Here is a 27,370-nt window from a genome sequence, read left to right as displayed (position 1 = left end):
CCAGATACACGGTGGCATCCACTTGCTAGCACGATGTGTAAAATGCAGGTGATACCAGCAAGTTCTGTAGAACTGAGGTGTTCTTGCCCACGTCACAAGAAGACTGCGAAGCACGCGCAGCACGCAGAGTTGAAGAGCGCTGGCGTTGTCTGGGCTCATGAAGTGAAGCTACTGCCGCTTCGCGGTAATCGACCACTGAGAGCTCAGGCATAGTCGCGGCAACAGAAACCGAAGGAGCAGCACCCTCGTAAATCTTATCGGCGAGCTCAGCTGGGTGGTTTAGCATCGTGTCACCACCAGCAGTGAGGCTGAGGCTAACAAGTTGGGGAAGGCACTGCAGGAAAATTTTCTTGAGCAGAGCGCTGTGGTTCTTGACATTACCTTTGGCCAAGAGCCGCCACATGCTGTACAGCATTTGGAAGGGGGGTCTATCGCCAAGTTCTTCGCTGGTCAAGATTTTTTTGCAGGTGAGTGTGTTTCGAAGACACTGTAAGCGTCAGGTTCCTTGCCTTGAGGCGCTCATATAGGTTTTCACCCAAAGGCTGGGAGAGGACATTGGCGAAGTCGTTGAGTACTTTAGGTGAAAGGCACAAGATCACTTTGTGTACTGCGTCATTTGCGAAGTGATCCATTGCAGGTGGAATTGTGCCTTGGCCTGTAGAAACCACACCTGGGGATTCTGTGTCCCAAAGGGTGGCAACTGAAATCGCTACTTTTTGATATTGGGGAGGCGAGGGCTTGACACAGCGAGGGCTTGATGTGCAGCATTGTTGCTAGGTTCAGTCATGTTTTAGTCCTAGGTCATCACTGTAGAGCACAAGAGGAAAAACAACCGACACATAAGCTGCAGAGCTGGTACTGGAGCCTATGCCCCTCTACCATCTTTATTTTCTGCATTCTTCTTGCTGTGAGCACCCTCTGACATTGTAGCCAATGCAGGCGCTACAATGGCGATGCCTGAATGGGCCAGTGCTTTCCACGGGCAGTGCTGCCAGCCGCGATCCATTAGTCATGCCACTGTTTGCCGTGATATGGCAATTTATGGGCCAGCTTTGCCGCGCTGCCTGGGTGGTGCTTCCGAAGTTTCTGGCCAGTTTTGCTGATGTTGCGCCATGGTTCATCTGGGTAGTGTCTGCACGGCAGCTGCAAGCAGGGTAGTTCAGCCAAGATGAGAACAACAAATGTGGGTTTGACTGAACTTTGTTGTTGCTTTGCAAATTGACAATTTTCATCAAATTATTGCATTATGATGGCAACAATATGCATGAGCAGTGATGTTTGCAGAGACTTTATTGCCTTCATGCATTTAGTAAAATATGATTTACTGAGATTTCAGAAGAACACAATGTAATAGATAACGCAACAAGGACGTTTCAAACAGACGTTTTAGTGCTGGGCACAAGTGCTCGTTCACATATACTGGAACATGAGAATCAAACATGACATCAGCTGAAGGAACCATTTGTTTTCTTGCTTTCTGGAGGAAACTTGAATTTTTCATGAGACGTAAACTGTATGATTATATTCGATGCTTGATTTCCACCCTACGATCGAACATGCTGACACACTTCAATGTCACTTTTCACAAGGGGTGCTGCAATGGCTATTGCAAGTTTATTATTTGTTTCTAGCACATTGTCATTCGGTGAGTGCGGAACGCCCTTTACATCAGGTCACTTTCAACGAGTCTGCTCTTGTGTTTGTTAACACCAGCGCAAAGAACATCACTTTCACCACTGCTTTAAATTGAGTTCTAATATCTTCATAACATTTATTTAGGAGGGAAAGACTAGATTTGATATCTCTGATACCCTTCCTGAGGTCTCGTTCCAAACTTTGATGCATTTCTCAGGTCTTCTGTTTTATGTTGTTTGAATTCCTCTAGGAGTTTATTTACTCAAATCCTTATACATAGCTAAAGTAACAGTCATACAAGATACGATTAACTGTCAACATTTCAGTGGTTGACAGTTCCAAACTGGCAATACACTTGCAGCTCAACAAATTTCGTGGCCCAGTGGCACTCTTGACAGCAACAACAGCAGCTATTAAAATAATGGCACTTCCTGTGCTTAAGATAATGTGAAAAGATCAACCCACCTGCGAAAATTCCACATATGCTTGATTAGAAGTTGTGCTTATGCTGCTGCTGCCTGAGTCAACGGCAGTTGCTTGTGGAACAGTAATCTTTACCAGGAAACATGCGGGGGAGCGCCACGTGCTTCGCATTGCATGGGGGTGCAGGAGTGCTTTATCATCAACCATGTGGTTTGGATGCTTGTCTTGAGCTTCTTCTTTATTGAACCGGATGTTCTGTATGTTGTCTGTGTGATTCTAGAGATTGTATTCACTGTTTGCTTCACTTTGCCGAGTGCTTGTAGCCTCTGTCTTACGGGGGTATGAGCCATTGCATTTGGGGGTATGAGCCATAGGTGGTGATAGCTTTCTGTAGACATTACACCATAAAGAAACACCAGGATCCTAGATATAGACAGCTTCGCTGTAATAAGGGCAAGAAGATTTCTCTCACCTGAAATGAACAGCACAGGTCTTTGTCGACCGACATTATTCCCCCATTATTCTCATATTCCCCACAGTAATTTGGCGCTGAAAAGATGGTCGCCAGCCTCTTCTCGAAAGAAAATTCATAACCTTCCACAACCTAGGCAGTAAAAAACACAAGAAAAATAACTCCATCTTAGTTTCGCTTAGAAACTCCAACTATGATGGGCTGTGCCTCATGCATGGAAACATTTAGTTATGGCTGGTGAATGTGTTCACCAGTGTAACAGTGTTACTATTCTAACATAAAAAGCACACCCTAATAGGATTGAATGCATATTGCAAGCTATCAAGCACGTTCCTGAGTGGAAGTCCCAGAAACTGTTCTGGACTTAATTATAATGTGTTATATAGGTAGCGCCTTGGCTGAAGTAATGGCATTTGTTTTAGCTATTGCCAACTGCTCGCCACTATTGTCCCCGCTGTTCCTTTGCACATTGGCACTGTGTTCATGCGGAGCAATGTATGATAATGATTCTCAGATCCCCAGTGGTGGCATTCGAAGCACCCAGCAGCTGTTGCTCACTTCCCGGAGAAGAGATCACATACATGGTCTTGAAATGTTTCACAGGAGATTACGCAAAAGTGGTCCTGCACGATCATGACGTCACACAAGACACGCCAAAATGGCACTTGCTATTCATGGAATGGGCGTGGGGGCAGCGAGATCAATTTGAAAGTGAGCTAAAATGTATGCTGATAGCCGTTTTACTGCATGTTTAACCATACTGGCAACTCTCAGTTGCAATGATAAACTGAGAAGTTGGACAACCATGCCATGGCCTATTTAATCAGGAAGTTTCCGCATGGTGCACTTAGCAGTTGGCCATGTCAACTCTCGATGCCCGAACCCCATTATGCCTAGTAGACCGATGAACCATCCAAACATTAAAGTTTTATCATCATCATTTGCTTCACATGTCATCAACATAAACATATTTTTGCAATGTACTGCTTCCAAAAGTAGGCAATTATACTAGAAAAGCTGGCAAATCCCATGCCCTGTGGCAATCGATGTTATGCGAAGGGAGCCTACCGACTTAACAAAACGACCATGAGAGCACCAAGATGTAAGCGACTGTGTCATGACCTACTTGATACACAAGTCATGAGATTCATGTCATGACTTATCATTTATGTTTGCCCTACACTCTTGTCATACTACGTCAATTTTGGTACATACCAAGTTAACGAAATGACCATAAGAGCACCAGACATAGGCGGCTAGATAGATAGATACTGTCGAAGTGCCAAATGTTCGTGAAGAAATGCTTCGCATTTAAAACAGCACATGAAATGGAACAAGGAAGGTAAACAAATGCAACCTTTGAGCTGTTTTTAATCTTAGCATTATGAATCAAGTAGCCCAACAGCAAACTCTTGTAGGCAGCAATACTTTTTTTAGCAGCAATTTGTCAGTTTTTACGGTAATGGTAATTTGACAAAAAATTGGCAGCCTTAAAATTCTTTATTTACACATTTTAGGCACCTGTACAATTTGTACCTGTTTATTATGTCTTATGCCAGCCTACAAATGCTACATTAGGCCGTGCAACTTCCTTATCACATCAGCCATTTCGAGTGGGCATTCTAGGCTACTTCTTTCCACTAGGGCTTGTGCAAATAAGCGATATCTAAAACAATCACTTCTGGCGCACATAATTTGTAAAAGCATAACCTTCGAAATTGGTTTCTGTCGCTGGGAGGAAACCGTTGTTGGGATAGCAGTGCCGAAAACATGCGTAGCGTAAGACTGCAACTCCAGCTTAAAACAGAAAGTGGCCAGGGCTTTGTCTGGAGTGGTTCGTACTGTGCCGGGAGCCACGTAGTTACCACCTTTCATTAGTGGCTAGCAAATTTAATGAGAAACACTGGCATTACTATGGCTGATACTTAAAAAACATCACAGTGCTGACAAAAGTCTTCTTGCAACGTCGGCCTTCCTCACTTGCTGGTTGTGGCAATGCATGCCTGAATTCTTATACTCATTTAAGGCGCGGTAACACTGGGTCGAAATGATATCATAAGACACCAACTAACACTGACACCAAGGACAACATAGGGGAAATATTACTACTTGTGCGTAATAAATGATAAATTAACAGAAATGAAAGGGGATGAAAAACAACTTGCCGCAGGTGGGGAACGATCCCACAACCTTCGCTTTTCGCGTGCGATGCTCTACCAATTGAGCTACCGTGGTGCCGTTTCCCCATCCACTTTCTTGGGTATTTATGTTTCCTAGGAGAGCCCTGGGAGTGTTAGCCAGCGCCACCACTCACAAACCTTGGCGGCGGATGTGGAACATCCTTTCTGCCGCAGGCGTCACGTGTATGTGATCTTTTGGGTGAAGGCAACCGGTCAATAAACCCACACATGCTACCTGAAGGAATCAATGTTGCCGGATTCGAGACCTTCATTATGTAATACACGAGAAGAAAGGGGGTTAACTGAGGGGCCCGATTTTTATTAATCATATCATAAGAAGCCAACAAACACTGACACCAAGGACAGCATAGGGGAAATTACCTGTGCTTATTAAATAAAATAAATAAACAATAAATTAATGAAAAAATGAAAATGGATGAAAAAACTTGTCACATGTGGCCCCACATTTGTGTTTTCATCCTCTTTCATTTTTTCATTAATTTATCGTTTCTTTATTTTATTTATTAAGCACAGGTTGCCCTTGTGTTTTCCTTGGTGTCAGTGTTTGTTGGCTTCTTATGATATGATCAATAAAAATCGGGCCCCTCGGTTAACCGCCTTTCTTCTATGTCAATACGAGACCGACAAGACGCTCACACCGAGTGGTCGACTATTCAGCACAGTGTGTCACTGAGACCATTTGGTCATGCCAGGCTGACATAAACAAACGACGAGTGCGAATTGTCGTACGGCAACAAGTTTTCTTGTTGACGGCACTGATAAAATCAGCGTTCCGACCATCGTTCTACCGAACCCCGTGCAACCGGCCATTTAACGAACAACGCGATAGCCGTGGCGTCTTCCCTTGTATATATAATTAATCATGCTCAAAATGACCCAACACGTGCCTACGAAATTCAAATGCATAAGCTCCACAAGCCGTGCACATGAAGTTCGGTCCCAACATTAATGCTGTTTAGCGAAAGTTAGGCATGGCGCAGTCGCGTTTGTGCGCCCGCTATCGGCAGACCTGAACAGCAAAAGGAAGCGATTAGAACAAGGGAAACAGCTTTTATACTTCAGTTCTGGCCTTATGTGAAATGAACTGCTCTTCACTTTGCACGGTGCGGACACAATAAGCGGCAAGCGGCAACACAGCGCATTGCCAACATCTGTACGTCACCATTCCTGCATAAGCTGCCGGTCACATTCGCTACGTAGCTATGTGGGTCTGTACTCATGCTGAAACATTTCTCAATTACAGAGATGCATTGCTTACCTCTGCGTCAAATCTGAAGCAAGAGACGGCGCATTTGGTAGAGCAGCAAAAAAGATTGCCTCGCTCAGTTATAAACAAACGGTGTTAGCGATGGCATCCGCGTTTTCGCGAAACTACAACACGACCTATCAGTGAGCACTTCTGCAAGCACAGTTTTCTCTAATGATGATTTATCATATGTGCAAACTAAGTATGGCGAAGTAAAGCGAGAATCAGTAATAAATTAACAGCCGGTATTATATGTATCTGGATCACAGATTCCGTTGAGTGGCTCAGCCGCTAATATTGATTCGTCTCAGGGTGGAACAACACGATTCAGGTGCACAGATATGAATCTTTTGCTACTACGTTTTGACATTATTTCATATGAGCAATGCAGATTTTCTCCAATTTTGACTCTAACAACGATCTGCAGCTGTAGTCGATGCAAGCAAGTGTACCGATTTGATAAATTCGACAATGAAGGGTGCGCTTGAAAAAGTCTTGAATATGCAAAATGTCTAAATACTTTGCAATGAATACAAAAAAGTGAGGTGAAAGCGCCGAAATAAGTGACAATAGACTTCAAAACAGCCGCGTAGGCACACGGAGCTCTGCGTACCTTTATCCGCCACACTGTTAGCACAACAATGCACTCAGGTCTGCTCACAGAGTAGTCGATGAATGTTACAAGGCTTCCAGGTATGGTATACTGCCCTGGAGAAGCCACTAATAATTATTCGTGATAGACGAAACGCACAACGGATGCGCACTCAACGTGGGCACAGGTACACAAAGCAACCCCCCCCCCCCCCCCGGAAGCGGCCAGCACCCCTCCAATACATTTCCAGCGGTGTGCAGCAGAGGGGAGCACAGCAAAATGGAAAAGGCAGATTATTCAGTCCTATTGCCAGAGTTCTTCAACACTTACTTTCATTTTGGTCATGAAACTCCTACATAACGCTATGAAAGCGCTTCATATATTGACTGCAGTGGACGGTCCACTGCGCTGGCAAAAATACTAGAAGGGCACTGGAGCAGACGCTGAACGGACGACACGGGTGTTCTGCGCACACATCCGCTTTTGCGCAACAGTTGACTGCCTACGAGCAATACAAACAGCGCTAAACGAAAGGACGAGTGAAGGGACACAGACAACAGCGCTGACTAACAACCAAAGTGTCTTTATTCTTTCAGTCAGCTGCTCCGCCGCTATCTGAAACCACAGAATCAACAGAATTGGGCATGCGCAGGGGGATTGCAATTAATGCGATAGGAAGGCAATCTCCTTCGGAAGGAGAGAAATTGAGGGAAGGCTTACACATGCTTCGCCACTAACGTGAATGTGGAAAGCTTCGAAAAAAAGGCGTGCGCGGTCATCGCGGTATTTTGACAGGTAGGTCACACACCGCCGAAAGGTGGCTTGCAGCCGCATTCATTGCAATGCAGTGACAATTGAGTGCTCGCGCATGCGGTCATTGATGCACCGCCCCGTTTGGCCGATATAACAACGCTTGCATGAAAGGGGGATCTTATACACCACACAGTCACGACAGTCACCAACAAACCTCTGTCTGTGCTGTTTTTTACAACTTTTTTGTTGTTGTTAACTAACGTAAGTGTGCTAATTGAATGCCCAAACTTATTAACTCCATAACTGATGATGAACTAACCTAAGGTAGCTAATGAACTAATTAAGCTTACTAATAACGAACTCAACCAACTTATTTGAATATTAACTAAGTTATCTAACTAAACCAACTAACAAAAACAACTGAACGAATAATTGATTACCCAAGTAATACCTAAGCTAAGCAGTTATCTACTTAATAACTTTAATAACCAAACTTGCTATTTAAAGTAATAACTAAACCAACTCGGTATTTTATTTTGCATCATGTTGTACGCAAACCTGCATAGACCTCGGACTGCAGTATATCTGAGAAAGATCAACTACAGCAATTAACTTACAAAATATAACAAACTAACCAATCGACTAATTGATTACGCTAACTTGGCTAAAGCTAAAATTGACTAAGCTAACAAATATAAATATAAACATAAACTAACTAAACACATCAATTGAATAAATTGTTTTCGAAGCTTATAACTGAGCTGAGTGAAACAGCTAGTTACCTAACTAAACTTAACTATAACTAACGAAACTAGTCCAACGAGATTCACTGAGCCTACACACTACGTAACCAAAACCTAAAGAACTGAAGCTGAGTTAATGAACTTATTAAAGCAACTAATAATTAAGCTGATCAATTAACTAATCCATTTAGCAAACGTAACGAAATAAACGATTCGGTAACTGAACTCACTAGTCACTAACTTAACTAGCCTAAGTAAACAAAATAGCCTGACTAATCATAACTATAGATAACAAACCAATGAAACTATATATTAACTAACAAATTATATAGCAGGAACCATTACACCTAAACCAACAAGACGAATTAACTAATCTAACTAGCTAACAAAGCAATTCAATTTATTGATGCTAACTATTGATGCAAATAATAACTATTTAAACTAACTAAATCATTCACTAACCAAACTAATACATAATATAACTAAGCGCATGGCTGATTTACTAAAATACGCGTAGCTAATACCAACTCACTCACGGCAGAAACAAAATAAAGCGCACTTATCTAACTAACTAGAGTATCGTATAAATAGAGACAGCTGACCGAAACTTTTGTTTTAGGAATGCCACTAAGAGTGGGGGTGGGGGGTACGCGAATCACACCATGTTGCCATGTATCATGACAAGCCAAAAACAAAGACACCAAGGACAGCATAGGGTAAATTACTTGTACTTATTAATTGAATTAAAGATATAATAATTATAATAGAATTGAAAGTGATGCGAAGACGTGGGATCATTCCCCACCTGCGGCAAGTTGTTTCTTCATCCGCTTTCACTGCCATTCATTTATCATTTCTTTAAGTCAATTAGCAAGTACAAGTAATTTCCTCTATATTGTCCTTGGTGTTCGATTGTTCGCTTCTCATGATGCCATTAATAAAAAACGGGCCCCTCGGTGAACCCCCTTTCTTCTAATGGTGCTATGTATAACTTAAGCACAAACATATTGCACGTTTGAATACTTCGATGCAGAAGTAAATGTGGGAGAGGCGCCTTTCCTGGTGAAAAATTTGCGTGATTGTGAAGCCTGGCAATCTGGTCCAGAAGATTGATACCCTCTATACTTAGGCCCGTGCCTCTTGTGTCCCCTTCTGTCCCTATATGAAACTTTTGGGGCGTGACCAGAAGAAAAGTACAGAAGGTCCCTGCTGTTAATACTCACTGTGAACGAGAAAATAGATTTTCGCATCCAACCTACTTTTCACATAATGCACGTTACTGCCCACAACATAGTTTCCTAATGCCCTTAAGCAAAATGTAGATAAGGAATAAATATAATCACCTGGTGAGCCCGGCAGACAAGCTGCAATTTGTTTTTCCTGAGAAATTTCTCCACCACGTCGCTGCCAAAACAGAAACCTTTCTTTCTTCATTGCTCTCCCATCCTTCAAGGCCCTCTTTGGAGTCTGACCAAAGAAGGTCACAAAGGAGGCCCCCCTTCGGCACATCGCATGGTCTTTCAATATTTTTAATGTCTTTTACTGACCGAAGGTCCGGGCTTAGACCTGCACAAGTAGACAATGCAAACAACTGCTCTTAGTAAACTACAACTCCTGCTCATATAAGCTAGTACGGCGTGGTTAAAGGTGCAGCCTGTTTGATCGCGTCGAGCACATCTCACAATACAGGGCCAGGAAAAAATGACGGATACAGCTAGAGCAGATAGTCTAAACAATGATACCCTCTCGTATTCTTCTGTGCATCTTTTTTTTTTCGTCCAGATATTTCGCAGCATGTCACAGGCGAAGAAGTAGCAAACAATGGTTTTTGCAGCAGCACAGTTACATAATAAAACTTGTTTGCTTCGATTCATTGAACATTGGCTCATTTCACCTTAATCTAATCTGATTCAACCATGGGCAGAACACCTGAAAGGTACCTCGATGTTCTAAATACTTTGGTTAAACAAAACTCCAAAAACTATGAAACCAATGTTGCACAATTCAAAAAGTCTAATTTTTTAAAGTTAAAGCACAGTTCCTTAAGCCTCGCAGTCATTGCTGCACCTCAACAGTTGTACAAATCATTGCAGGGAAGCATTGATGGGAAATTTTAATGCTTCAAAATGTCAATTTGCGACTGTTCTGCCGCTGGGAAAAATTTAATATTTAAGACAATGAAATCAAATCATACTTTAAGTTTATTCGCTTTAACAACCACGAATGTCATAGTTGTTTAACAATAAACATACCACGAACATCCACAACTAATGAATATTAAAGAGCGCAAAGAAAAACTAGTTTTCGTTCTTCTTGAGTAGGGCCGATCGACAAGTGTCTTGGTAACTACTTTTGCCATTCAGTGTTGTCGTCAACTACACGATAAGGGGTGACATTTCTACTGGTCCTTTGAATGTGACCTGCTACTGTACGCTGTTTCACACCACAGGTTCCCACCACAGACATGATTAGTACATTAGTACATCTGTCCATCCACAAGTGGACGTGCTTGCAAGCAAGAATGGTGAGAGGCAGCGCGCATTCAAGCTGCAGGCCATGATATCAGATAGCATAAGAAATAAATCACCACTCGGACCTAGTATCTTCCCATGACAGAGAGAGGTTACAGTAAAATTCCGCTATAATCAAATTGAAGATGGAGACGAGATAACTTCGTTAAGCCAGCGTCGGCAGCTGCTTCGACTGGGTCATTCTGGCGGGAAGTCTTTATGTGCCCACTCAGCGAGAATCATTGCGGCACGAGATGCTGATGGCGTCAAGCTGGTGGGGCCCAAGTGACCCAATACACGCTTTGCTTGTTTGTGTAATGGTTTAAGATCGTGGCAATAGACAGTTTTAGTTACACGTACGCTGGGATTTCACGCACACAAACGTGAAAGCTCTACGTACCATACGCGCACTGCACCTGAAACGCTTTTAGCTACACTTACGCGACGCATGCTAAAAGCGACCATGTATCGCCATCGATTGCCAGGTGCAACCCCTGCTGTAGCCATTGACATCCAAGACAAATCAAAGCCAAGCCAGTCTAGTTGGATTGGCGCGCAAAACACGTAAAAGTATGCTCTTGTGCTGATCGGAGCTTCGCAATGCCTAGAAGTGCTATACCATATGTTGTCCTCGAAAGTCGCTTTTAGAAAAACGAAGGCGCGGAGCTACCATCTCGGTGTGTTTGGCTGCCATCTTGCAATGATGCTCTCGCTTGTTCGAGATCTCGCGAGACCGCCGCGCGGAGCTCTCTACGTGCGCAAGGAAAGCACGCAAACTTTTGAGTCTCATGTACGTCCGTGAGACTCACGCAAACCCTTTGCGTTCTGCGCAGGCGCACTGCTCACACGTAAGAGCTCTACGTACGCAAAACCTTTACATACGTGAAACTAAAACTGTCTAATGAGAAACAGAAATGAAATCAAGCTGGTGGGCGACACCAGAAGACAATGCCGCCACATCGAAACGTGACATTAATATGGGTGAAGCAGCGCACTTGCAACAGACACGCACATATAAGAAAAGGTGAGCAACTGCGAGTGAAAAAAGACGAGCGGGGTCGTTTGCAGTAGCAAGGACTGTCAGAACAAGGTGGTCATATCCTATGCACAAACAATTTCCCACTATCTCTCAAACACACGGCAGCCGCATTTCAATGGAGGTGAAATGCGGAAACACCCGTGTATTTAGATTTAGGTGCTTGTTAAAGAACCCCAGGTGGTCGAAATTTCCAGTCCTCTAATACGGCGTGCCTTATAATCAGAAAGTGGCTTTGGCACGTAGAACCCCACAATTTAATTTTTTTTATCTCTCAAACATAGGCCAAAAGGGCATTGAGGTGGTGCTTTCGGCACCTGTGCGATTATTGGGCCTGTGAAAGAAGGTGAATGGCTCAGAAATGGAAACGTGTCCCTGCGCAATCAAGCACTAAAATCCTTCGTCGCTTGTACAGAACGAGGATGAGCAAAACAAGAACAAGGGGAAAGCCACAACCGTTTCCACAAAAGGACTTGTCTTTTTCAAGATGACATATGCTTTCCACAGTGCAGTATGTATAGGTGCAGTTCTTCTAAAGGGGAGAGGGGGTAAGGTGGATGGGCGAGGCAACGACCGAGGGTATTTTTAAAGAAAGGTGGGGCTATTCAACGTCGGTGGAGGAATGTGAGAAAGCGCCATGTGTCAGATGGCTGTGTGCTTTTCGTGGAAGGGGCCTGTTCACGTTTGCTCATCGTCTTGAATTTTCATCTCCCGCCTTCCCCGTGCACAGCTTGAGTTGTTTATAAGGTCCCCCTATACTGTAACAACGTATACATTGGGCAGACGGGCAGGTGCCTGAATACGGGGCTAACTGAACTATCACTGCACCACCAAAGATTCGGGTCACTTAGCTTTCACTGCAGGGATTGTGACGGCGCGCCTGTGCTGATAGGAACGGAAATTGTGCACAGCATATACAAAAACAAGGGAAGTTCTTAAAGCATTGAAAATTTACAAATTTCAGGTGTATTGACCGGTGTATCATTTGCCCCGCGGTATCATTTTCTTGAAAAGTGCGCCGCTATGTTTCACTTTGATTATATCCAGAGTGGGAATCTAAAAATAACAGTAATAAATGATTTCATATTTGCTTATTTGTTTTTCTGGGTCTTGTTCACGCTTCACTGCAGCCAGATCGCGCGCGCTGCTCAAGCAACACAACAGAAAGGCGGGTCTTTCAGCATTAAAACAGCAGTCGCAGTGCAGTGCCTGTGTATGTCCTCTTTATGTGGGAGTGAACTTGTCTGTTGGAAGCAGGCTGCTTCATCAATATCATGGCTCACCAACTAGCTCATCAGTACCTATCAACGAAACATGATGCAAGTTTGCGCCGCCTGCAGCAGGGAACATTGGCGCATTTGGGTTGTTGCATGTTAAGTACTTGTCAGCGAAACTTACAACAGCTTACGTGGAGGAATGTGAAAGCATTACGGTCCCGTGGCTGAAATGGTTTCGAGTAAAGTTTTTACATGTATTAAAGTTGATTCTGCCGGTATTGTATTCGGTGTGTGTGTTTGCGTATTCGTTGGCCACTAGACCGCAAACATTGGGACGCCCGCTGCCAATGCCGAGGCCGCATATGTAGTTGCGGTAACCTCACAGTTCATAGCACGAAGCATACAAGCAGCACAAATGAAATCCTCCGCACGACGGAGGCGCCGAGCCAGTGCACCTAAAGCCTGTTAAACTTCGTAAAGGAGCGCCATGCTTTGAAGAATGCCGTCTCCTCCTCGCGCGCTCTGGCCGAGCCCGACGGCGCGGCGCTATTGGCTTAATAGCATCACGTGGGCCCTCGCGCCGTGCTTCAGCCTCATTTTCGCTTGAGAAGCGTCTACGGAGTGGCGAGGAGCACGTGTTGGCGCCGTTCCAACGCTCAAGCGGTGTAGGCGTCACCACGGTCGAGGAGGGAGCGTGAAAGAAAGGAGAAGCAACGGGGAATGAAGACGGATGAGGAGAGTGTCGCTACTTTATGAAGTTTAAGGGGCTTTAAGAGCCCCACGTATGAGTCCGGTGCCAGGATGAACTCTCTCACACGCCTTCCACTTTCCCTCAATCACGCGCTCACACGGGAGGGCGTATTTTTATAGCACAGCTCCTTGACGCCGCTTCCCGCGTTTCGCATCGCCGTCGGTCTCGCCTCATCATCTGCGCGTTGCCCTAGCTGCGCGCGCTCCTGCTGGCTCCTGCTGCCATCCCTCGCGCACGGCGCGATTCTCACTCTCCCCCTTGTCCTCCAAAGCCGAATCACGTGTTCTCCCCCGCTTCGCACAGCGCCGTTGCGGTGATTCGCCGCTACCGTCCACTCCACCTTCGGCGTCCCTTCTCCCGCTGTCGCGGCACTGCCGCGGTGCCGGCGGCGCGCGTTCCTAGCCGCCTCGCGCATGATCCATGGCTCTCCACTCCAACGTCTCCGCGTCGCGTGGCTCTACGGCTCTCAGCCGCGTCTCTCGCTTGCCTGTTTGCGGGGCGCATTCCTACGTGGCATTTGTCGATTCTGGCAATGCTTGCACCTGGCTGTCCTTGTCCCGCCTCCACTCTTGCCATTTACTTCCCTTACCCGGTGCAGTGCCGTTGCGGTGACTCAGAAGACAGTTATAGCGTTTCGTTCTCTTACTTCTACTTCCCACCCCAACTTTGTGCGACCACATTGAGGCCTGTCTGTGAGCGAATGAGTGTGTGACCTCTATTCAATACCCCTGTTCTCCACCCGCTTCCTCATTCTTCCTCAGAAGAAACATTAAATAAGAATTGCTAATACCCTCCCCCCCACGTCTCCGCGGCGGTGGCCCACTATAATGGCGCGTCGCCGGAGCGCCGGCTCGATACCGGCGGATCGCGGTAGGCGGCTCAATCTGAAACGCAGAACCGCCTCGGTACGGCATTGCGTGTTTTGTATGCGCTTGCCTGTTGTTGCAATAAGGCAGCAATAAGGCAGCAGCTGTGCTCAAAGTTCGCATGACCATGAAACGTAATCGTCGGCCGCTTTTAGTTTGTTGTAGGCTTGTTGTGGTTTCCACAGCAGCACATACACAGCTGGTTGAAAAGATCCTTCGAAAAGTTTGGAAGACGCTTAAGCTTCGTCTTGAAGTGTACAACACTATAGCATTCAAATATCCTTGACTGACTCTCAAGCTTTCCGGCAACTGCAGCTTTTGTAACCGTAATCTTTACCAGGAAACGGTAGCGACGAACGTTATGCACGAAGGCGAGCTTTCAGGAAGAAACACTGTCTCTGGCGTGGGCAGCGATGGATCGATGGATGAGCGGATGCTATGAGCGTCTCCTTTGGAACGAGGGGGGGTTCCACCGCCAAGCTTTTGTTATTATATTGCCTAATGCCCTACGTATTAAATAAAGAGAAAAAAGAAAAAACAACGAATTCCTTTCACTAAACTTTCTTAACTCCTATTGGGAACTTTGTTTTTGCAAGCATTTGTTGTTTGTCGTTTCCCTACTTCCATCAATCTTCCAGTCGCCTCTTACAAACCTCTATTGCCGACATGCTTACTTTACCACTGCTATCGCTGAACCCAAGGGCTTCAAGGAGGCCTGTAGTGCTTAAATCAACTGCTGGGCAGATATCTTCATATTATAATAAAACATGCTCCATCGTTTCCCTAGCTTTATTGCAGCAAGCACATGCCTCTTCTTTCTTCTTATATCTCGCTTTATAGGTGCGTGTTCTAAGGCTTCCCGATCTCGCTTCGAAAAGTAATGAACTTCCCTTTGAGTTATCATAAACTGTTTCTTTCCTGATTTCGTTTCTTTTTCTTAAGTAGTTATTCATGGCAGGTTTCTTTTCCATTGCCCCCAGCTATGAGATTATCTCAGCCTCTCTGACTTTGCGCTTGACATTCTTTGTTTCCACGTTACTTAGTATATCGATCGTGTACTTCCTAGTAAGCTTCCTAGTTCTTTTCCTCCACGGTGAATCAATGTTTTACCGGCACAAATACCTGAACACTCTCTCAGCCCATTTCTTCCGTATTCATCAGTCGTTCATCATAATTAATGTTACTGTGAGCTTCCCTCACTTCAAAACTTGTTCAGCCCATATCACTTTGCACAGCTCCATTTCTAGTGTTCTTGTGAGCACCCAATGTGAGGCGTCCCACTGAACTTTGGTTGCCATTGAGTCCTGATTGTACCCCCTGATTTCATGCAAGCAACCGCATTTCCAGATGTAAGTCCTGGAACCATTACGCCCTTCCACATACCCAAGAGCACCTCGTACCTATTATATCCCCATAGCGCTCTCTGTTTCATTACGACCACATTTCTCTTCCCCTTTACTGTTATTGCTTTTTCCTGTGTTTCCATATATCTATCACCTTCGTTTATCCATATACCAAGGTATTTATATTCTGTTACGCGAGGTATTTCCTGGCCCTGTATAGACAATGTGTGATCACTATTTTCATTGAATATCATAACACCTGATTTCTTAACGCTAAATTTCACACCTAACTTATCGCCCTTCTGTCCGCAGACATTACCCGGACGTTGCATATCACTTTGCTTCTTAGCTAGCAACACAATGTCGTCCGCACAAAACAAACCTCGAAGCTGCTGCTCTAGTACTGTACCCCCGCCTGTTAGTATGAGAGATTGAACCCGATATTACTTCCCCCTAGCACCCTTTCCATCCTCACCATGTACAATATAAACAGCAGTGGGGATATGGGGCACCTCTGCCTCAGTCCCTTGTAGATATCAACTTTCTCCTCGCTCCTTATCCCTTCCCATTCAACGGAGATGGTATCGTCTAGGTATATCTCTCTCCAAAGCTGTATACAATCGTCGCCTAAGCCTTCCCCTTCCAGAATAACCCAGGACACGTTGCCGTCTACGTTGTCATACGCTTCTGTAATGCCTGAAATGGCCACAAGTAAGTCGCCTTTCTACTGTGCATATTTCAATGCACTGAGTAAGAATAAATAAGTTATCATCCAGACACCTACCTATTCTGAAGCCATTCTGAAGTTCTCCCAAAATGCCATTATTCTCTGCCCATGCTTGCAGCTTTTAATTGCCTACATCGTTAACTTGTATATTACCGATATAATGGTCAATGGTTCACATGAGTAGAATCCATTTTGCTCTCCCTTACCTTTATAAATAAAATTCATGTTACTTTGTCGTCAACTCTGTATTCGTCTATCTCTTAACCTTTTTTCCTACTGCTTTCAACAGAGTTTCCTTACTTTTCGGATCTAATTAATTATTCAGCCTAACGGGTGTCTCGTCTAGCCCTGTGGCTGTGCACTTAGGAATTTTCTCTTCGGCTTTCTCCCAGTTGAACTTTCTCAGCACAAGCTGCTCTTCCATCTGGCTCTCTTTCATGCTTTTTCTCCCATCAAATACAGCCTCGTCATTGTCTTGAAAAGATTCGGCTGCTATTTCTTGGACGTAAATCAATGCCACGTCCCCTTTTAGTTTGTTTCCATCTTCGTCTAGGATATGTTGTTGTATTGCGTCAGACTTCCTAGCTAATAAGTTTACGCGGTTCCAAAATATTCTAGGTGCAGTGGAGGGGAGCGCCATCCGGAGCTATTGCAAGGAGCCGGGCACGCCGCTTTATGGCCTTTGATATTTGCGAAAGGGGTTTGTGCTTTGAGTTTCCGTATAACGGAATTATGTTTTCGCGCATGTTCAAATTACAATTTGACGCTATCATATCTGTAGGTTATGTGTCAGTCGTACTATACGATTTTTCTGACATATTTTACCTCGAGGAATTCAGTAAATTCCTTGCGCTACAAGGAGGGCCCGTGTGGTTGGTTATACGTAGTTCAAGATTATTTTTACCGAAATGACAGTAGACGCTGGATGCCGACGCTGGAAATCAAACGAAACGGTATCGCTTAAGCAAGGTTATACTATGCTTTTTCTGATGCAGGTGTCAACGTTACTCCAACTTCAGAGGTACAATGCATGCAGAAGGATTGGCACGGCTATATTTATCTGAATTTCGTGAGTGGGGTGGCAGAGTGCTTTAGTCCTCTGATACTGCAAGATGTTTGTTATTGAACATGACCAAAAGCTTGTATGATGAAGTTAACTTTCCTGTGTAGCGTGGATGCCAGGATTTGAACGAACATGTTTGCAGGAGGAAACAATGCATGCTTCGAAAGCGTCTAAGCACGAGCTAGCCAGTGTTGCTTAAGCAAACTAGAGGATGCCATGGCAGCAGAGGCAAAGGAAGAGCAAAAAAAAAAAGAAAGCAACATTGATGATGTGTTGGCGTGGTCGAGCATCTAAGTTTGCGAGCGAGTCTGACCAGCACCAACGCAGTACTATGCATTATAAGAACACAAAGGAAGCATAGACATCGAGAAAAGATAGAGTACATACCACCGTGGACGCAAAAAATTTTTTTTCCAACAACGGCGGCCACTGGCAGCCAATCAAAGACATTGGTTACACGAATCCATGTCTTTATGTCGTATTTCTTGACACCTGCAGCAAGAAATATGTGTGCAGATGCAGATTTTGTAACCAGCTGGGAAATAAAAGAGCCCTGAGCAATCAAACACAAATTAATACAGCCTGTATTAGCAATCAACAACCAAGTTTGCCAATTACCACTCATTTTAGCACACTTCAACCAAGACTTCATACGTTGGCACTAGTTTTATGTCTTTTTTAGATGCTTTAATGTTCTCTGGACACTGTTTTGTTCAGCAGTCTCATTATCCGATTTTCACGCAGCCCTTACAATATTTTTTTTTTTTTGCTTCAGTAAAGTCCAAATCCTTCTATAAATCTTTGGCCACGTTGGCCTCGCTAGTGAAGAAGCTAGTATTTTCTCTGTGTGTCGCTAGGCGTTTTCCTTAGCCCGATGCAAGTGCTAGTGCTCAACCTCCATTTCACCTCCATTAGCTGTCCTCACCAAGGCTAAGAGCCTCCGTGATGAAACAGAAAACACCATAGTACAACATTCGCAGTCAACTATTCCTGTAAGGTGCAGCCTCTTAGGTAGCGGTGTGTGAATATTGGAAACTTTCAAATAAAGAACCACAGCTGGATTTGGTCTTGAATCACTCATTGACTGTCCAACTAGAGTAACCTCTCGTGGGAGCAGTACGCTCATTGATCACGCGTTATCTGAGATATCATCATCGCCTTGCTCCGGGGTTATTGATAGTGATATAACCAATCGTTTTCCTGTTTTTCTTACATTTAACAATGAAATACATGAGAGCGATAATAGCTACTTTACTTCCGTATTTAGTGCAGATACCTTTACTGAAGCCATCAGTGAAACTGATTGTTCGCCAATTAATTTTATGTCTGATCCCGAGGCAGCACTAAACAAATTCTGCGCTTTATTTTTATTGGCCGTTTCTACTAACACACGCACTGTAATGTGGGAAAAGTATAAATATCCGCGCAACCCATGGATGACGGATGGTCTTCTAGAAAGTTTAAGAAAGAAGGACATGTACAAGAAAACTAAACGTCAGCCCTTTAATAGTGGACTAGCTAGACGCTATAGTAGGTACTGTAAATTACTGAACGTTTTACTTATACAGGCGAAAAAAAGGTACTACGAAAATAAATTTGATCAGAATAAAAATAACCCCAAAAAACAATGGCAGTTATTGAGCTCTTTTCTTAACAAGTCATCTGTTGATGCCTCTATAACAAAAATAAATTACAATGGTCTCACTCTTTCTAAGCCCAAAGAAATTGCTAATGTTTTTTCGGACTACTTTTCTTCCGTTTACACTATAACAACCTACATGCGCAGTTGCCTAATACTTTGAGCCGTACGACACAATCATTCTTCTTGTTACCAGCTACACCAAATGAAGTGTGCTCGACGATTGCTAACCTTAAAAATACAGGGCCTGGCTTAGACATAAATTTGTGTCAGGCATTTAAAACTGGCTGCGCATTTAGTTTGCGACAAGCTCTGTAATATTATCAAACTCATGCTTAAAGAAGGTGCATTCCCTTCATTTCAAAAAATGCCAAGATTATTCCTGTTTTTAAAAAAAAAGGCGACACACACACATTTAATAATTACCGACCAATTGCAATTCTTTCCTGCCTTAGTAAACTCATTGTTAAGTAGTTATTATGACGTTTAACAAATAATTTCTCAAAGTTTAAACTGCTAAAGAACAATCAATTTGGTTTCCGCCCTGGAAGTTCCACGAATCTAGCCGTTCTATTTCTGACTACTTAAAAAAATGTATTGATTCGGGAAACTTAGTCGGATCTGTACTTTTAGACTTCAGTGAAGCTTATGACACGGTTAACCACCAAGTCCTGTTTAATAAACTTGACTCTTATGATATGACCAGTCCTGCGCTAACATTCTAAAAAATTACTTACTTTACCGGCCATACACAGTATATGCAGCAAATACTTTCTCAATAACAAAATGTATTAACCAAAGCGTACCACAGGCATCAGTTCCGGGCCGTTTACTTTTCCTTCTATATATTAATGATCTTCCGGATTCTCTTAATTCCACCAACTACGTTCATTGCATTTTATACGCAGATGACACAACCATATCTTCATCTGACAAATCTGTTGCTACTCTTACTTCTAAGTTAAATATTGCGTTAAGTAACATTATAAAATGGTGTATAGCAACAATCACTTAGTTCTTAATGCTCTAAAAACTAAATTTATGTTATTCATAAGTGGCTCAAGGGGCCTTAACTTCTATTCCTGAAGTAAAGCTTGGAATTCATTCAATTCCCGTTAGCACCTATGTCACTTTTCTTGGCATACATCTTGACCCTAACCTCACATTTCGCTCTCATTTCCAACATCTCAAGCACAAGACTGCGTTTGGTATGCGTACATTAATCAAAGCTCGCCCTTTTATTCTCGTGAGCCTCTGCTAGCGTTGTATTAGGTGTTCATTCATAGCCACATTAATTACGGCATTGTTTCATGGGGCAACACCTACGCTTGTCACTTATCATCACTTCAACATATCCAAAATCAGTCAATACGCATTATCACTTCTAGCTCCATGCAATCCAATGTCTCTTTGTTACTTCGCGCATATAATATCTTGCCTATTAATAATTTGTTCCAGTTTAACATACTCGTCTTACTCCACAAGTTGCTTCCCAATAACCTTATGTTTCCGTTCATTGCAGTTGACTTTTTGTAGAATTAAAATATAACCAGACTTGCGGCTAACAACAATTTCTTGTTAACCATGGTTCACACCAATTACGGCAAAAAATATCTTCCTTCGCTGCAATTTCTCTTTGGAATGAATTACCATCAACTATAAAATCCTGTACTTCTCTTGAAATCTTTAAAAAACAGCTTAAGCATCATTTCCTGCGATAACTTAACTACGATCTGGCGGTGTACCTTTGACTTTTCTCTCACATGTCATTTCTTGTATTTCAACCACGCTTTTTTCCGACTTTCTTTTATAACGTGCTTTTTCGTGTTTGATTTTAAATGACATGTCTAATGATGTATTTGATCTTTAAATGTTGTTTATAATAACGATAATTTGTTGACTATTGGTATCACTATCAATGTTGTTATTATTAACCGAGGGTCCCACTACAGTTCTTTCACTTTGGGACCCTCGTCTGTATATTTGTCATGTTATAATTACTTCTTTTGGAACCAATAAATCTTAATCGGAATCTGAATACTGTCTCCTTCAATTTGGTCTTGAAATCGAAGAGTAACTATTCATAAATGTCAATATTTTTTCCAGTACCTTTGCGAATGTTTCAAAACGTCAACTACGTCCAAATAAAATTGAAATTGGAGCAAAAGTACGGTATCTTTTCACCCTCGCAGGCATAGTACTGACATAAAGCATGAAAACTTGTATGTGGAGCAGGATACGTTACATAGATAGCCATGTTTTACAAGTTTTAGAGCGACCATTCGCATTTTCTGAAGTGCCCTCTGCATGCGACGAAACCACTTGTTTGCTCCGAATGCTTCGTTTGTGCTTTTATAACCCTTCATAACGTGCTACGTGATGACATCCACTTGCTAAATTTAAGAATACTGGGACGTAAGCACCGTTTTATATGAATTGTCATAACAGCTGTTTGTTATAAAAAACTATTCGAAAAGTATTCAATCTGTTTCTGGCACTATTCTATTCGTATTTTGTTCAATCTCAAAAAAACCCAATTCACACACCCCTTCTGGTAGAAGAAACCTGGTCTTGCAGAACTCGAAATACAGACTTTTGCAAAGTAAAAGCCAGCCTGTCATGCTAGCAACAATCAACTGGCCTAAATTTGCTTTATTTTATAGACTGTACGTTCACATCAGGAGCTACAGCTTTCATGGCATTACCATATGCTCCTCGCAATTAGTTTTATTAGGAGGAAGAGCATTCAGTCTTAAGAGGAAGCTTTAACTCGGGGCCAATTCCAATGTCGTCTATTCAGTGGTGTAAGCATGCAGAAATGCTTTTGCAAGACAACCTCTGGACCGATTTGAACGAAATTTATTTTTCTTTCAAAAAAAATGTATAGTGTCACTAGGAACCAGTATCTTAATTTAGGGCTTGGAATATGTTTCCTCACATTATCGAAAATTTATTTAAAAGAAACAGAAGCATGAAGTTTGCAAATCCATTCACTGCACCTAAAGCGTATCACAGTTCTATATAATTTATGAACTATGTGTTTGCGACGTCGGTTCCAGGAGGGACACATTGTCAAGGCCGACGAGCACTTCCTCAATGAGCAGCGGGGAAAATTTATACCGTTGATATTCTGGCAGCATGCAGTAAAGTGTGCTGCAGTAGAGAATATGGAAGCCCGAAGCGCTTATATGTTATGGTAGCTTGTTAAGTACACGTGAGATGGCCCAATGTTAAAATTTTTCGACAGTGCCAACGCGAAACAAAGTGACAACACACTTGCGCTGTAATTTAAAATAGTATTTAAAATATCTACACTTTGAAGTACAGTGCACGGCGCCGTGGTAGCTCAAATGGTACAGCATCGCCCGCGTAACTCGAATGCTGTGGGATCGTTCCCCACCTTCGGCAAGTTGTTTTAAAGCGAAAGCTTTACTGGCCGCGAACTTGCGATTTCGCCATGGCGGTGCTCCGAGGAGGCACATTACGTCACAACGCGCGCCTCACCGCGGATATTTCTCTCTCTCCCACTCCCTAGTCACTACTGCGCATGCACCACTAGTAGCACCGAGTCACAGGTGTTCCGCCGCTGCGCAGCGCCATGCCTTTCTGCTGCCGCCATTTGATATGACGTAACACCGCGTTTCTCGTCGTTGCGCTCGCCTCCGCTCGCTTCGCCAGCTGCGTCGCATGCCTGGTAACATGTCGGAGGATTGAAAAGGAGAGCTCGCGTGCGCCGCAACCACAGTTGAGGCGGCAGTATGGACGCCGACAATTCTGATATGCAGGAAGAGGCCTGGAATCGACATGTGAACGAGATGAAGAGGAAACGAATTGCCCAGGAAAGAGACGAACAGCGCGCCGAACGACTGGCTAAACGCCGCAACATAGCTAGACAAACAGACTAACCTGGACTTGCAATCAAGATTAACCAAGGCTAACCATACTATGCCTTAGCTTTCGCTACGTATATCCTGGCATAGCCGAGCTAAACCACTGCCAATTATTTTCATCCATTTTCATTCCCATTAATTTATCGTTTCTTAATTTTAGTTATTAAGCACGAGTAATTTCCCGTGTTTTCCTTTGTGTCTGTTTCTTGGCTTCTCATGAAACGATTAATAAAAAGCGGGTCCCTCGGTTAACACCCTTTCTTCTCGTTACCACCAAAACTGATCAGTCGAGAAGAAAGGTGTTTTTTGCACCAACAACAAAAAAGTCCATGCCAGAATGACATGATAATGTTGGATAACGTCACCAAAGCAGCAGCTTTGGTCAACAGAACGCGTACCTAACAATAAATTGATTTTGTAATGTTCTAAAGCTGTGCCTCAACTACAGGAACGATAGTAGCATAGTTCATTGGTTTACCCTAGGTTCCTGGAGCTCTCAAACTTGTGCTAATATTCATGTATACATGGATACTTTGTCAAACGAACAATGCTGCCCCTGCCGGGAATTGAACTCATGAAATTCTCTACAGCAAAATGCTACCAAAATACTGAGGCATCCAGCACACAAGACAATTACCCAGGAGAATTTTTTAGGGCCAAGAAGTTAACAGTGGTAGAAGAAGGAACGTCGCTGAGACCAAATTTCAGCAGGGGACTTGCTCTTTTCAGGGCGGCAACTGCTCTCTTTAGCTGCGATTTCATGTACATATAGCTCAGTTGTCCTCACCATCAATATTAGAGGGATGGGGTATAAGAGTAAGCCGTTGCATCGAGTGAGATGAAGCTAAAGAAATTGGAAAGTGTGTCACATACAGGCAACAGGTATGGCGACTGCTGCTGGTTAAGAAGCAGGGCTGACAACAGGATAAACGAATCCAGCAGGTGCTGACAATTCGTCTGCACATCTTACCCTAAACAGGAAACAAGAAAATCTGCTGCTCGAACATGCCAAGATAAAGAAAAATAAGAAAATGAAAACCGATCGATGAGCCAGCTTTATTAAGACGTGTTCAGTTGGGAGTAAAAGTACGAATAAGAGCTTTTCGAGAGCCGAGTGAGAGAAACAAGATTGGCCAATTAATAAATGAATCATTAAACTTATAGTGCATAACATAACAAATTAGCAAAGCTCGGTTTGCAATACATATGAAAAACAAATCTAATCCTGTAATAAATTGACACGGGATATGATTGGCTGTGGTGCAACCGGGTATAACACAACAAGGAAATTCAAAGCTGCTGGTTATATTCGTGTCCCAAATCTTCTTTTTCTTCTCTCTCCTTTTTTCAAACAATGCTTGACTTCCAGTAATTTTGCACACCGGCTTATCTCTTCCCGCTCTCTCATTAGGTGTGGGAGAGAGCGAGCTACGCATGCATAAGAACACTGCTAAGAAAAGCAGTTTCTGCCCCGTTAAACATGGGCCCACTTGTCGAAACGTTGGCTGCAGTGGCATTCCTTGTTCAACCACTGTTCACCGCTGCAAGCCTCTATCCTCCTGTGAACTGGTCTCTTTCTCAGGGCCAACCGTTGCTGGAAGCTTGCTACAGCGGCAGTTGTGTGTTTGGCAGAAAGTGACAAGATGAAAACAGCAGCCTACTTTCTTAAAATCCAATGCCTAAAGAATTTTGGAAGAAGCAGCAGTAAGTGTAATCTCGAGGCAACTAAGAGTTAAATTCGAGGTTTTTACATGCCAAAACCACAATCTGTTTAGGTGCCACTGGGAAACTGACAACAGACCCGCTTCTAAGTAGGCACACAAAGGAAGGGGGCACTCACACTCATCGTAGAACCCATATTTTTGGTTTATCCTTGCGCACTCATGGTTGCCCCGAAGTAAGTAGACATGCTTGGGATATTTAATCTTGAGTGCCAGCAGCAAGCAAAATGTTTCTGTCGAGCGATGGCCGCGGTCTACGTAGTCGCCGAGAAAAAGGTATCTGGTAGATGAAGGCATCCCAAATTTCCTTAAAATTCTGATCAAGTCTTCTTGCTGGCCATGTAAGTCTTGCACCACATTGACTGGTGGGGACACGTTCAGTAGGCTGTTTTCGTTGAGGAAAATCTTTTTTGCGGAGCGACATAAGCTCCTTATTTCCTCTTTCTCCGCACATCTTGGTGGTGGCGTTTTCGTTCCTGCACATAGACAAAAAGAAAACATTGAAGCAGGGAGGGATCACTTGTGTCACTGCTGCCTGTGACAGGCAGCTGCAGAGATCTTATGCAGTGACACTTTCAATTCAAAGTTGAGTTGATATTCGTGTGTCACTCACTGCACCTTTTGCATTGGTTCTTCATGTACTGCTCCACAGTGCCTAAAACTTTATGCAAAAGTGCGTCCCTTACCACTATCTGTATTTGATAAGAATGATCACCTAGGCAAGCTAGATTGTGTTCGTAAAACTCGCGTTGCACGAAAGACACAGCACAGAGAACGCACAAGACATGTTGGATGGTGGCTTGTACTAATTATAGGCTGTATGCAGTAACACACATATCCCCCTTTAGACAGGACAGAAACCAAGGACCGAAGCCAGCATCTCTTGTCTTTTCTGCCTTCTGCATCGTTCATTCCCCGTTCCATTGTGTTGGTGCCAGTGAGCAACATGCAGTTATAGATTTCTAGTAATAATGGAGCACCTGCTTTGAAGGTGCCATTCTTATACAACTGTGCATATTAGAGCAAAATCCGAAATCAGTTTTGTTCACCTTAAGTGGAAGATTTAGCTCAAATGAACTGCAATTTTTCTTGTCAACACTATATGTAAAACACAGAAATGCTTTTATGAGACAGCTGCTTGAAAGATTTAAATGAAATATATATTGCATTTGAGAAAGCACATGTCTAGCAAACGTAGCAAGCACAATTTTTATTATTGCCATAGCAGTTATATGGACGCTCCAGGCGCATTTTAGCCGTCGGCGTCGCCACGATGTTCGTTAGAAAGTCTAAGGACGATAAAATTGCCACTGCGCGCAGTATGTTGTATGTGCGAGTGAAACCATGCGAAGGGGAGCTGATGGTGGCTCAATCTCATGCCCGCAAAGGCGGAAATTTGCCGCGTTTCATCAAGAGGGAAATGGACGAGAGGGAGACGTTCTATTCCCACGGCTCTTGCATATGGCGTGGTCACATGGCTCTTATCTTGAAAGCAATCTGCTATGAGGACAAAGTTCAGGTGTGCCAACAGCCGCATTTACACGAATCAATAACTGGCGCATCGCATCACATCAACTTTTTAGCACATGGCACCCATGTAAACAGGGCTAATGCCCTAGGAAAGTGTGTCACATTACGAGACAGAGGTGGATTGAGATGAGTAGTCAACTTTCGGAGTGCATGTGAAGGCAATTGCATCACATTAGGAATTATGGGAAGGGAATTTGCTGCGGATCTGCTGCACTTGGCGAGCTCTGAAAAAGCAAGATCGGCGAGAAAGAGGCGACCTTGAAGGCGACGGCGGAAGCGCCCCTTTGGCTACAATGTGCAACATCATGTGCTGCTACCGTCGCACCAGGGGTAATGCACTACATGTAAACGCTGGCGCATCGCATTAGTCGTGATGCGCTAGGAAATGTGGTGCGCTGCTGTCGCATTCTGTCGCATTCATGCGAGGACTTATGGAGTCACCATCTGTCGGAAGCGCCTTGCTTGTGTATAGTATGAGGAATAACGTGGCACGCTCCTGATAAGAGTGCCCTTCTGGCCATTTCTGTAAGTCTTTTTTACTGTCAAAATAATAAGTAATCTTGTGTAAACAGAAAGCACATAATGGTTTAGAGACGCTATCTCTTTACCGAACATGTGCAGTGAATGGCCACTGTACGACAGCGTTTTCGCACTGTGCCGCAAGCTTTAGCCCGTAGCATATAAGCATTTGACAGTACACAAGCACCCTTTGTCACGTGGACGCTATCAGAATTGTTCACAAATTTCATTATAACTAGGGGCTTCGATGCATGCGGCAGCTTGTTTTGTGCCTTTGCGACGATTCAATTTTTTTTTTCCTTCCAGATTCTTGGACGTTTTAATATCATTATCTCTTAAGCTGCATTGCACTGTATGTTTGTCGGTCTTCTGAGCGAGCAATTTCCCTCTGCTTCTTTTTCTTAATCCTGTACATGCATTGTTTGGTGCTAACAAAAACATGAGCATATACCATGCCTTTTTTTAATGTGCTTCGTATTGTTCCCTTTCCATT

The 27,370-nt window shown here is 43.5% G+C and overlaps 1 long non-coding RNA gene and 1 pseudogene across 1 annotated transcript in view; one reads left to right on the top strand and one right to left on the bottom strand.

Moving 5' to 3' along the window:
- LOC129388015 (uncharacterized) overlaps positions 1–27,370 on the top strand; it is a 49,256-nt gene that overhangs the window by 14,297 nt on the left and 7,589 nt on the right. The gene's annotated exons all lie outside the window — the stretch shown is intronic.
- On the bottom strand, positions 925–27,368 carry LOC126543678 (serine/threonine-protein phosphatase PP1-alpha catalytic subunit-like; annotated as a pseudogene).

The sequence above is a fragment of the Dermacentor andersoni genome, chromosome 10 (assembly GCF_023375885.2).
Source record: "Dermacentor andersoni chromosome 10, qqDerAnde1_hic_scaffold, whole genome shotgun sequence".
In the NCBI taxonomy this organism is placed as follows: Eukaryota; Metazoa; Arthropoda; class Arachnida; order Ixodida; family Ixodidae; genus Dermacentor; species Dermacentor andersoni.
Note: the sequence above shows the minus strand (reverse complement) of the source record. Positions and strands in the feature narration are given on the sequence as shown.